Genomic DNA, 13,927 nt, shown 5'->3' with positions numbered 1-13,927 from the left:
AAGAGTTAGGGAAAGGATTATCAGAGAAGAAATTGAAGAGACTGAGAATTACCTGAAGAGGATTTCCTGTAAACCAAGACAGGGGGAAGAAAAAAAAAAAAAACATGGAGAGAGGATTCTCAAAAGAATAAAATGCTGCAAGAAATGGCTAAAAGGATAAAAGAAAAGAAAGCATTATTGCGTTTTATAAGTAATGGGGCACCAAAAACCTTCAATGGAACAGAGTGTTAAAGGTAGAAGCAATATTTCAAAAAGGTAAAGAGTGAATTAAAATGAGAAAATGAAGGCAGCAGATGTAAGCAGTCCTTCAAGAATTTTGGAAGTGAAAACAAGGGAAAAGATGAGACTCTCTCTTGAGAGAAAAGCAACACTAAGGAAAAATAGCTTTTAAGCTAGAAAAGATCTTCCTAAGTTTCTGAGTCAAGTGAAAGTCAACTGTACTTAGGATAAAATGAAGATAAAAAGGAGAAGAAAAGAGAAATTACTCTCCAAATGTTGATTGGAATCCAAATAATTGTCACACATGGCAATAGAAAGAGAAAGACTTTTTCAGATACATGAATGAAATAGGAAGGTTTGGGGTGATAGAGGGGAATGAGGAAGTTCCAGTTGTGTGGCTTCAATAAACTCAGTTTAGAACAAGGCAAGATCTTCTGCTAAAAAGAAACTGGAAAAAAAAAATTGATAACTAAGGAGAGCAAGACTCCTTTTTTGCCAAAGTGGTCTGTAAGTGCATTATCATTTAATTAGCATCACGCTCTATGGCCCAATATTGTGGACAGTGCAAGATGAAACAGACATGTTTCTTGTCCTCAAGAAATGTAAAACCTGGGTGGAGTGACAGGGAAACAATCCACTGTAATGTCAGGAAGAATCAAATCAACATTGTAATGCTTGAGCACACAAGAAGAGAAAATTCTAACCATCTAAGAAAGAGTTCATGATGAAATTGATAAAGTTGATATTTGATACATGTGGCCAGGAGAGAATTTTATAATTCCACATATGTGCATGTGGACAAAAGAGAGGAAATAAACAGTTAAACAAAAAGGGTATCTGGAATTCCTTAAAAAATTACTGATTAGCCAAAATAAATATGTATATATATTTTATACACACACACACACACACACACACACTACTTCATAGAATGAGAAGATACAATAGAATTTTTTTCTCCTTCATTTCCCTAAAGGAACACATGCTTTGATGGACACGTAATATGGGATTATGATGGTAATTGACCAGGTGAGCCTGGAATACTTGAATTATGCCTTACCAAATATGCTGAGATGCCCTCAGGACAGCTCTACCCATAAATGTAATAGCAAATTGTAAATCAAAGGCTTTATTAGCTGGTCAAATCCCTGATACTCTAATAAAGAGTTTTATGCTAAGCTTCTGCGAAGCATGAGACCCCAAGCAAGGTCTCATGTTCCCACTTTTACTGCTAGCCAGCTGTAAATCCTGAAGGATTAGAACTTCCAAGCATATGAAGTGTGGGAAGAAGAAAGATGACAGGGGGAGTCAAGATGGCAGAGTAGGAGGACACAGAGTTCACGTCTCCTCACAACTAGGGCACCTACCAGGCACTGGTGGGGGACCTTGGACACCTAAGGGGATAGGAGGAACCCCCGCACGACTGGGTAGGACTCAGGAGGGAGGGAAGGGAGGAGGAGAAGTGGAGGTGGGACAGGACCGGCACTCCTGAGGGGTGAATGGGGGAGGGAAGGGGTTCCCACGCTCAGAGGGGCCCACTTACAGCAAGAGAATTAGCAGAGATGGGGTAGACTTTTGGGGGATTGGAGGATGGGAAAGGAACAGGTCCAGCATTTCCCCCCATGTAGTTGGGCCCCAAGGAGCCTGCTGGAGTCCCAGGCCTGAACCTCCACCCTCCGAGGCCATCTCCAGGCACGCTGAGACTAAGCCCTGCCCCTGCCACCCCTCACAAGACTTGCATGGGTCCTGAGCATAAGTCCCGCCCCTGCCTAAGCCCCTCCCCACTCCCCCAGCCAAGGACTTTTCTGGACCCTCTTTCTTTTTTTTTTTTTTGCTGCTGTGGTTTTGTTTTGCCTTGTTGTTGTTTCATTTATTTTTTTTCCTAATGTATTTTTTACTCTTCTAATTTAATTTTTTATTCTTTGTTATTCTGCTTTTTTTTTTTTTTTTTTGCTGTGCCACACAGCTTACGGATTCTTGGTTCCCAGGACGCCAGGGGTCAGGCCTGAGCTCCTGTGGTGGCAGCACCGAATCCAAATCGCTGGACTAACAGACAGCCTCAGACCCCAGGGAATATTAATCAGAGTGAGGTCTCCTGGAGGTCCTCATCTCGGCACCAAGACCCGGCTCTACCCAATGGCCTGCAAACTCCAGAGCTGGAAGCCAAAGGCCAAACAACCAGTAAGACAGGAACACAGCCCCACCCATCAAAAAAGTGAGATGACAAAAACATACGTTACAGATGAAGGAGGGAGGTAAAAACCTATAAGACCAAATAAATGAAGAGGAAATAGGCAACCTACCTGAAAAAGAATTCATCTTTACTGGTGATAGTAAAGATGATCCAAAATCTCAGAAATAGAATGGAGGTACGGATCAAGAAAATACAAGAAATGTTTAACAAGGACCTAGAATAACTAAAGAACAAAGAAACAAAGATGAACAACACAATAACTGAGATGAAAGATACACTGGAAGGAATCAATAGCAGAATAACTGAGGCAGAAGAACGAGTAAGTGAGCTGGAAGATAGAATGGTGGAAGTAACTGCCAAAGAGCAGAATAAAGAAAAAAGAATGAAAAGAATTGAGGACAGTCTCAGAGACCTCTGGGGCAACACTAAACACACCAACATTCGAATCAAAAGGGCCCCAGAAGAAGAAGAGAAAGAGAAAGGGTCTGAGAAAATATTTGAAGAGATTATAGTCAAAAAGTTCCCTAACATGGGAAAGGAAACTACCACCCAAGTCCAGGAAGTGCAGAGAGTCCCATACAGGAGAAACCCTAGGAGAAACCCACCAAGACACATATTAATCAAGCTAACAAAAATTAAATAAAAAGAAAAAAAATTTAAAGCAGCAAGGGAAAACAAAAAAATAACATACAGGGGAATCCCCATAAGGTTATCAGCTGATTTTTCATCAGAAAGTCTGCAGGCCAGAAGGAAGTGGCAGGACATATTTAAAGTGATGAAAGAGAAAACCTACAACAAAGGTCACTCTACCCAGCAAGGATCTCATTCAGGTCCAACGGAAAAATCAAAAGCTTTACAGATAAGCAAAAGCTAAGAGAATTCAGCACCACCAAACCAGCTTTACAACAAATGCTAAAGGAACTTCTCGAGGCGGAAAACACGAGAGAAGAAAAAGACCCACAAAAACAAACCCAAGACAATTAAGAAAATTGCAGTAGGAAAATACATATTGATAATTACCTTGAATGTAAATGGATTAAATGCCCCAACCAAGACTCAGACTGGCTGAATGGATACTAAAACAAGATCCATATATGTGCTGTCTACAAGAGACCCACTTCAGATCTAGGGACACATACAGACTGAAAGTGAGGGGATGGAAAAGGATATCCCATGCAAATGGAAATCAAAAGAAAGCTGGAGTAGCAATACTCATATCAGATAAAATAGACTTTAAAATAAAGACTGTTACAAGAGATAATGGGGCTTCCCTGGTGGCGCAGTGGCTGGGAGTCCGCCTGCCGATGCAGGAGACACAGGTTTGTGCCCCGGTCCGGAAGGATCCCACATGCCGTGTAGCGGCTGGGCCCGTGGGCCATGGCAGCTGAGCCTGCGTGTCCAGAGCCTGTGCTCTGCAATGGGAGAGGCCACAACAGTGAGAGGCCCGCGTACCGCAAAAAAAAAAAAAAAAGAAAAAAAAGAGATAATGAAGGACATTACATAATGACCAAGGGATCAATCCAAGAAGAAGATATAACAATTATAAATATTTATGATTTAAATAAAATAAATATGATTTAAATATCCTCCTAACATAGGAGCACCTCAATACATAAGGCAAATGCTAACAGCCATAAAACAGGAAGTCAACAGTAACACACAGTAATAGTGGGGGATATTAACATCCCACTTACACCAATGGACAGATCATCCAGACAGAAAATAAATAAGGAAACACAAGCTTTAAGTGACACAATAGACCAGATAAATTTGATTGATACTTATAGGACATTCCACCTAAAGCGGCAGAATACACTTTCTTCTCAGGTTCACATGGAACATTCTCCAGGATAGATGACATCTTGGGTCACAAGTCAAGCCTCAAAAATTTAAGAAAATTGAAATCGTATCAAGCATCTTTTCCGACCACAACACTATGAGATTAGAAATCAATTACAGGAAAAAAACTGTAAAAAACACAAATAGATGGAGACTAAATAGTGCACTACTAAATAACCAAGAGATCACTGCAGAAATCACAGAGGAAATTAACACATATGTAGAAATAAACGACAATGAAAATATGACGACCCAAAATCTATGGGATGCAGCAGAAGACTTCCTAAGAGTAAAGTTTATAGCAATTCAATCTCACCTCAAGAAACAAGAAAAACCTCAAATGAAAAATCTAAACTTACACCTAAAGCAACTAGAGACAGAAGAACAAAGAAAACCCAATGTCAGTAGAAGGAAAGAAATCATAAAGAATCAGAAATAAATGAAATAGAAACAAAGAAAACAATAGCAATGTCAATAAAACTAAAAGTTGGTTCTTTGAGAAGATAAACAAAATTGATACACCTTTAGCCAGACTCATCAAGAAAAAAAAGGAGAGGATGCAAATCAATAAAATGAGAAGTGAAAAAGGAGAATTACAACTGACACCACAGAAATACAAAGGATTATAAGAGACTACTACAAACAACTATATGCCAATAAAATGGACAACCTGGAAGAATTGGACGAATTCTTCAAAAGGTACAACTTTCCAAGGCTGAATTAGAAAATATAAATAGACCTATCACAAGTAATGAAATTGAAACTGTGATTAAAAACCTTCCAACAAACAAAAGTCCAGGCCCAGATGGCTTCACAGGCAAATTCTATCAAACATTTAGAGAAGAGCTCACACCTATACTTCTCAAACTCTTCCAAAAGACTGTAGAGGGAGGAACACTCCCAAATTCGTTCTATGAGGCCACCACCACCCTGATACCAAAACCAGACAAAGATATCACAAAGACAAGAAAATTACAGACCAATATCACTGATGACCATAGATGCAAAAATCCTCAACAAAATACTTGCAAACAGAATCCAACAACACATTAAAAGGATCGTACACCATGATCAAGTGGGATTTGTCCCAGGAATGCAAGGATTCTTCAATATATGCAAATCAATGTGATACACCATATTAACAAATTAAGGAAATAAAACCATATGATCATCTCAATAGGTGTAGAAAAATCTTTTGACAAAATTCAAAACCCATTTATGATAAAAACTCTCCAGAAAATGAGCATAGAGGGAACCTACCTCAATATAATAAAGGCCATATATAACAAACCCACGGCAAACGTCATTCTCAATGGTGAAAAACTGAAAGCCTTTCCACTAAGATCAGAAACCAGACAAGGATGTCCACTCTCACCTCTATTATTCAACATAGTTTTGGAAGTCCTAGCCATGGCAATCAGAGAAGAAAAAGAAATTAAAGGAATACAAAATGGAAAAGAAGAAGTAAAACTGTCACTGTTTGCAGATGACATGATACTATACATAGAAAATCCTAAAGTTGCCACCAGAAAACTACTAGGGCTAATCAATGAATTCGGTAAAGTTGCAGGATACAAAATTAATGCACAGAAATCTCTTGCATTCCTATTCACTAACAATGAAAAATCAGAAAGAGAAATTAAGGAAACAATCTCATTTACCATCGCAACACAAAGAATAAAATACATAGGGATAAACCCACATAAGGAGGCAAGAGACCTGTACTCAGAATACTGTCCTCTGCCTGCCTTTGGTCTTAGAAAAACTTTAGTCAAAGAATAAATTTAATCACAGAAGTGAGAAAATACAGGGAAAAAAGGAAGATAGTCAAGCAAGACAAAACAATAATATTTTAGCCATTAAACGAAGTGAAGGACCTTTAGTTCTTCCTCAAGGGCTATAAATAATATTCTAAGCCGTGTCCTTTGAGCTGTTTTGCAGATACTGAAATCCCCACCTTGTGGAAGAAGTTAACTGTACACTGCCCAGAAGCATATAGACCCCAGACCAGTTGGAACCAGGTTGATGATGCTGACTTCCAATTACCTCACCACCAATCAATCAGAAGAATGTCCACGAGCTGACCACGCCCTGCTCCTTGAACACTGTAAGACTCCTCACCACCCGCTCCAAGGCAGGACACGCAGGCTTGAGGGCACTAGCCCGCTGTCTCCCCATTTGCCTGGCAAAGAAATAAAGCTATTTCTTTCTACTTCATCCAAAACTCTGTCCCCGAGATTTAATCCAGCACCAGTGTACAGAGGTCGAATTTCGGCAACACTACCAAGTCAACTAAGACAGGCTTGTGTTATATAAAATGTTGAAACCAGAATATAAAAGCAGTCTAATTAGATGAGTCATCAGGGAAAGAAGGTGCGCTAGAGAATCACCTGAACCTACAAGAGACACTGCATGAATGAGAAATAACTTGCTTAATTGAGCAAGTTAATTAATAATTGGTAGTGGGAATTTCGTGGCTGTCCAATGGTTAGGGCTCCATGCTTCCACTGCAGGGGTTCCAGGTTCGATACCTGTTCAGGGAACTGAGATCCTGCAAGCCACGCGATGAGGCCAAAAAAAAAAAAAGGCACTGGTGGTGGTTGTTACTACAGCCTCACTTAAGCTAATAGGACAGGAACCAGAATGTACCCCCCTCCGCATATCCCTCAGGTAGATTAGAATATTCATGAATTAGAAGCCTGACCACAGGCCAGAAATTCAACTCTGTGTACAGATGTATGAGCCATGGTTGTGAGTGCTTTTTCTAGAAGTGGATGGTTGTGTTGCGCCCAGTTGGAAGGGTGTGTGTGACGCTGAGTAGAAAGGTGGCAATCAGAAGGCACGCAAGCCACTGAATTTTAATTTCCTTCTTTCTTCATACAAACACTTACCTCAGTCTTTCCTGTGTATCTCATCTCATCTGGAAATAGAGAAAAATGTTTTACTTGAGGCTAAGTGAATGAGGACATGATATGGGGGTGATCAGAAGCAGTAAAAGCAGGAGATAACAAGGCTGCTTATGCCTAAGCCTGTCTCCGCTCCTCTGCAGGCAGTACCCCGGCTGGCCTTCTGCAGATTCTCTCGGAGATGAACGAGAGCCCATGAGGAGAAGAGAACTCTGGGGCCCAGAGAACACAGATTAAATTGGGGCTTGTGCTTGGATTTAGAGGGAAGAGGAGTTATTAGATGGCAAGTGGTGGTGAGGGAAGATTGGAAGATATGGATGCTGAACCAGAAATTTAGGAGGGCTCCCTTTTACTTCTTCCGGTGTGAATGTGCCTAAAGCCCCTAAACTCTGAAATCTGACTTGACTACATCGTAACAGTAAGAGCTAATACTTTTTGATTTCTTGTTATGAGTCAGTTTTCTAAGCACTATATGACTGTGTGGGGCAGGAGGAGGGAAAGAGAGAGAAAGAGAGACAGAATCATCAGAACAACGCTTCACTGTAGATACCATTATGACCTCCCTTTTACAGGTGAAGTAATGAAAGAATGAACCAAAGTGACCACAAGTAGTAAATCCACAGGCTGTGCTATTTCCATTGCACTACATTTCTTACTTGAGAACCCTGGAAACTTTATTTCTACACCTTTAACATCCCTGTAATGATAAGATGCGTAGAGGTCAAAATAACTGAAGAATTGTATTATAACTTTGGTACCAGGACAGATTTCCATCCCCATCTCTTCAAAAGAAGTCAGTGGTTTCGTATATCACAAGCAAGGAATGACATGGAGACCATCTGTAGGAAGAGGCAGCAATGTCAACCGAGAAGAGGAAGCAATACCAACCTGGGAATCTCCCTTGACAATGGCCTCTGATACATCTTGAATAAATCGAAGCCTCTGATTGGTCCAGTTGGAAACTTTGTTGAGTCATTTTCTGTGCTTCTTGTCAATGTCTACAGTGGAAGGATCTGAGCTTCAGAGGCTCATCAGAGAAAATAGACATTTCTGGGGAGACAACTAATAAAGGGAAAGGTCATGCCCTGGTTTCTTTCTCCCACATTTTTGTTTTTGTGTTCTATTTGTATGAGTTTGAAAACTAAAGTGGGGCATTTTCATCTATCTCTTCCCGTCTGACTTCAGCCAAGAGCCCTACCTAATAGAGACATGGGCTTTTCTGTGATTTTTCCCCAAAACTCATATTTTGCATCCCTCTTTCTCATTCCCTCCCCATTCCCTAGGGAGTGAGAGAAGTTGGGTGTGGTAGATGTGGTTATTCATTGAGGTGGTAAAAAATCATTCTCCTTATTACCTGACAAAAATATCTCTTTCAGCGGGGTGGGGCTTCCCTGGTGGCGCAGTGGTTGAGAGTACCCCTGCCGATGCAGGGGACACGGGTTCGTGCCCTGGTCCGGGAAGCTCCCACATGCCGCGGAGCGGCTGGGCCCGTGAGCCATGGCCGCTGAGCCTGCGCGTCCAGAGCCTGTGCTCTGCAACGGGAGAGGCCACAACAGTGAGAAGCCCGCGTACCGCAAAAAAGAAAAAAAAAGAAAAAATATATATATATCTTCCACTGCTATCTTGGTGACTTTATTAATTTTTATTGAGATATAATTAACCTACAACACTCTGTTAGTTGATATACAACATAGTGATTTGATATTTCTATACATTACAAAGTAATCACCATGATAAGTCTAGTTACCATCTGTCACCATACAAAGTTATTACAATATTATTGACTGTATTCCCCACCCTGTACATTTCATTCCTGTAACTCATTTATTTTGTAACTGGAGGTTTATATCTCTGAATCTCCCTCACCTATTTCACTTACTCTCCCCAGCCTCCTCTCCTTTGGCAACCACTCTGTATCTATGAGTCTTTCTGCTTTGTAATTGTTTGTTCACTTGTTTTGTTTTTCAGATTCCACATGTAACTGTAACCATACGGTGTTTGTCTTTCTCTGACATTTCAATTAGCATGATACCCAGTAGGTCCATCCGTGTTGTTGTTAATGTCACGATTTTATTTCTTTTTTATGGCTGGATAATATTGCATTGTATATACGTACCACATCTTTATCCATTCATCTATCGATAGACACTTAAGTTGTTTCCATTTGTTTGATTTTGTTTTCCTTTCACTTAATTCACTTCATTTCATTCTTTCCTTTCATGGATGTAAGTAACTGAGGTCATGAATTCTTCTCTGAACACTGAGGAACTATATCCCAAAAGCTTGATATGTGATTTAATTGTAACAGGGAAGAGCAAAGTCGGACTCCATGTTGGATCTGTTTCTTTGATTTTAAACTTTGTTTTTCGTTGCTTTTGTTATTATAATCATATATAACGGCCTGCCTCAGGGAACCCTGCCCATCTGCCTGAATGTTATAATAAAGTGCCTTTGTTCAGCTCCCAGGGAGACAATCCGACTCTGCCCACCTGTGAATGGCTGCAGAAAAGAAGAAATTAACACATCCCCTTCCCGATGCTGGCCAAGCCAGGCAAAACTAATGGCCTTTTTACTTTACTTCCTCACCTCCTCCCCCTCTCTGTTCTACAAAAGAAACTGCCATCCAGACCCTGATAAGATGGTTGTGGGGGGACCCTAGTCCCCCATCTTCTCGGTCTGCCGGCTTTCTGAATAAAGTCACTATTCCTTGCCTCAACACCTTGTCTCCCGATTTATTGGCCTGTTGTGCGGCAAGCAGAGTGACTTGGTAACAATTTTTAATTGTCATTTTTCTAGAAAATCTTCAGCTGTTTGTTTGTTTGTTTGTTTTCTCACTCTCTGGCCCAAGAGAAAGACCATTTCTTTAAGTTCCTATGTGGAAGGGCATTTACCTTTTCTGACCTGATATTATCAAACTTGCTCCATTATAGTCAGAGAATAGTACCTGTATCATTCCTATTTTGAGGAAATGATTGAGTGCCAGAATGTGTGGTTTATTTTCATTAATATTTTGCTGAAACTTGAAAAATTATGTTCTCAATTTTCAAAGAAGAAATTTAAATATAGAGCCATCAGATCTAATTTTTGACTATGTTAGTAATATTTTCTGTGTTCATATTTATCTTTTGTCTACTTGATTTGTTAGTCCTAAGAAAAGTGAATTAAAATCACCTATTACTACATTTCTGAATATTTTCCTGGTATCTACCTTCATTTCTGCTTTGTGAGGGTTACTTATATGCTATTTAGAACTTATATATTTCTTAGATATGCATTTTGAGTTTTACACTTTACATTATAAAGTGTCTTCTTATCTCAACCAATCTGGGGAGATTGGTCTGAATTTCACCTTGTTTAATAAGATTGTGACCTCTGCTTTCTTTATGTTTGCACTCTCTTTTTATGCCTTTGTCCATCATTTTATTTATTGAATAAATGAACGAATCTATTTGAGTCACTTTATTTTTAAGCATATCTTTTGTATATTGCAAGCAGCAGAGTTTTTCTTTTAATCTAATCTGAAAATATTTTTTATTTTAATGAGTTAAGTTCGTTTACAATTATTAATATGGCAAATAGTTCAGTGTAATTTGGAGATTATTATTTTCTGTTAAATATGATGTTTATATGAGTATTTCTTTTTTATTTCTTTTTTTTTATTTTTTTGGCTGCGTTGGGTCTTCATTGCTGCATGCAGGCTTTTCTCTAGTTGAGGCGGGTGGGGGCTACTCTTCGTTGCAGTGCGCGGGCTTCTCATCATGGTGGCTTCTCTTGTTGCAGAGCACGGACTCTAGGTGCACAGGCTTCAGTATTTGTGGCTCACGGGCTCTAAAGTGCAGGCTCAGTAGTTGTGGCACACGGGCTTAGCTGCTCCGCGGCATGTGGGATCTTCCTGGACCAGGGCTTGAACCTGTGTCCCCTGAATTGGCAGGTGGATTCTCAACCACTGCACTACCAGGGAAGCCCTGACTATTTCGTTTTTAAAATCTTTCACTATGTCTTTTTGTGGTTTTCTAAATTGCAGTTTTTCAGTTATTTAGGAAAGTGTATATGTTGGGATTGTCTTGATAATTTTATTTTTATATACTTCAGTTAGTTCCTCTCTTCTTTAGATAGTTCCTATTAGTTTTCTACTATAAACATCAGAAAACAAGCTTATATTCTCTCCCTTTCTCTTCCGCTGTCTTTGTGTATAACTTTGTACTCTTACATCTGTTCTAAATACAACTACTTGATTTATCAGTCTTAGGGCTATCTTTTGACTCTCAGATATTAAAGACTAGGCCATCAGCAAGCTTATTCTATGTCCTTACTCATTTTTCCACTTAATCTGTAATTATTAAGCAATGTGTTTCTATTTGTCAATTTCTTCTATAATTTGGCATACAGATATAGATATAGATATTTTTTTGCCCATATGCTGCTCGGCTTGTGGGATCTTAGTTCCCCTACCAGGGATTTAACCCCAGCCCTCAGAAGTGAAAACCGGGGAGCCCTAACCACTGGACCACCAGGGAATACCTGTGGTCTATATTTTCTTACCTATATCTGACTTTACTACTAGGTGCAGACTCATTCAGTTTTAGTATAATGTCCTGGTGACTTCTTGCTATCATTATGCATATTTTAATTTATTTATTTTGTAATATTTACTTATTTATTTATTTTGGCTGTGCCAGGTCTTAGTTGTGGTGTGCAAACTCTTAGTTGCAACAAGCATGCGGGATCTAGTTCCCCGACCAGGAATCACACCTGGGCCCCTGGGCTGGGAGAGCTCGGTCTTACCCACTGGACCACCAGGGAAGTCCCATTATGCATATTTTTAGATGTCAATGTACATGAACTATCTTCTATTAGTGTTAGCTTTACACATCGTATTACACATTTTGATTTTAACCTTTTCAAGTATTTAAGTTTTCTTTGTGACTCATGTGAAGGGCTTATAACTAGATTTTGTGATAGTATTAATCCAATCTGAGAACTTCTTTCTTTTAACTTCTAAATTTAAGCTATTTACATTTCTGTGACTACTAAGCTGTCTGGATTTGTTTCTATTATCACATATTGTGCTATGTTATTTGCTTCCTTTATTGTCCTTTCATCACTTACATTAAACTAATTAAATATTCTAAGTAATCTCTAATTTCCCCCTACTGGCTTAGGAGTTTTAGTTTTTATTAATTAAGGTTTACCCCTACATTTTTAACATGACTGCCTAATTTAGCAACATCCGAAGTTAATCAATATCTCTGCCCTCCTGCCAAATACGACCAAGACTTTAGAATTCTTTTACTTTATCTGCCCTCACTCTCATGTTATTTCTGATTATTCCATCATGTTCTTAAATTTAATTGTCATTATTGCCAGTGATTTTCGTAGTTATAGTCATTTTTCATTCCTCAGTCTGATTTACCAATATTTTAGACAGGTTTCAGTTAACGATGGTTGTGGTGGTGTGTGCGCACGTGTGTGTGTTTACTCATCTTTGCTTATTGCATCCCAGTTTTTCTTTCTGGGTTCAGTATCCTTCTTCCTTAAGTGGTAACAAAAATAAACCAAATGACAACTTCAGTACGATGCCACTTTTTATCTATAAGAGTCACAAAATCTAAAAATTTTGCAACATTCTGTGTTGATGAGAATGCGGGGAAAGAGATAAACTCATATACTGCTGATGGAATTCTGCATTCATACAATCTCCATGACGGTAATTTTCCAATATCTATCAATATTAATAATACATAAACATTTAGACTTGGCAACATCCTCTTTAGGACTTTATCCTAGTCCTATTCTCGCACATGTGTATAACAATGTCTATACAAGACATTGCTTATAATAGCAAAAGACTTCTGATAGCCTAACTACTCATCAATAAAAGGAGACAGGCTAAATGAAATATGGTACTTCCATAAAATAGCATACATTAGAGCCATATATTTCTAAAGTTTAAAAAGTAAATTTCAGGACTTCCCTGGTGGTGCAGTGGTTAAGAATCCACCTGCCAATGCAGGAGACACGGGTTCGAACCCTGGTCAGGGAAAATCCCACATGCCAAGGAGCAACTAAGCCCATGTGCCACAACTACTGAGCCCACATGCCACAACTACTGAAGCCCGCATGCCTAGAGCCCACGCTCCGCAACAAAAGAAGCTACCGCAATGAGAAGCCCGCGCACCGCAACGAAGAGTAGCCCCCGCTCGCTGCATCTAGAGAAAGCCCGCATGCTGCAACAAAGACCCAAAGCAGTCAAAAGTAGATAAAATAAATACATTTATTTTAAAAAAGTAAATTTCAGAACTGGGAATTTAGGGAGCTGCTATTTGTAATAACAGGGAGCGAGAATATATACATATATATGCTTAAATATACAGTACATTGTTTCTCTGGAAGGATAAAGCTTGAAGTATGGATCGCCAAAGCAAGGGGTACTGGCAAACTGTGGGGAAGGATGGGAGTGAAGCTTTCCTCCATAGACCATGTTGTGCTTTTTGAATTGTAAACCACATTAATTAACGTATTGCTTATTCACATGAATTGTATCTTTAAAAAAGAGAATAGTAAGAGGGTAAGTGGATACAGGCAGTAGAGCAAACTCTTTTGAGGAGTTCTGTTGTAAAGTTAAGCAAAGTCCACCTTTTCCTAGCTCTGTGTCCCAGGCAAGTGAGTAAATGTTTCTAAATCTTCACTCTCATTCTTAGAATTGGGATAGTGACACCTGCCACATGGGATTATCTTAAAGATAAAGTAAGATGGTATATGGCAGGCA

The sequence above is a fragment of the Grampus griseus genome (assembly GCF_964374135.1).
Source record: "Grampus griseus genome assembly, chromosome: 10".
In the NCBI taxonomy this organism is placed as follows: Eukaryota; Metazoa; Chordata; class Mammalia; order Artiodactyla; family Delphinidae; genus Grampus; species Grampus griseus.
Note: the sequence above shows the minus strand (reverse complement) of the source record.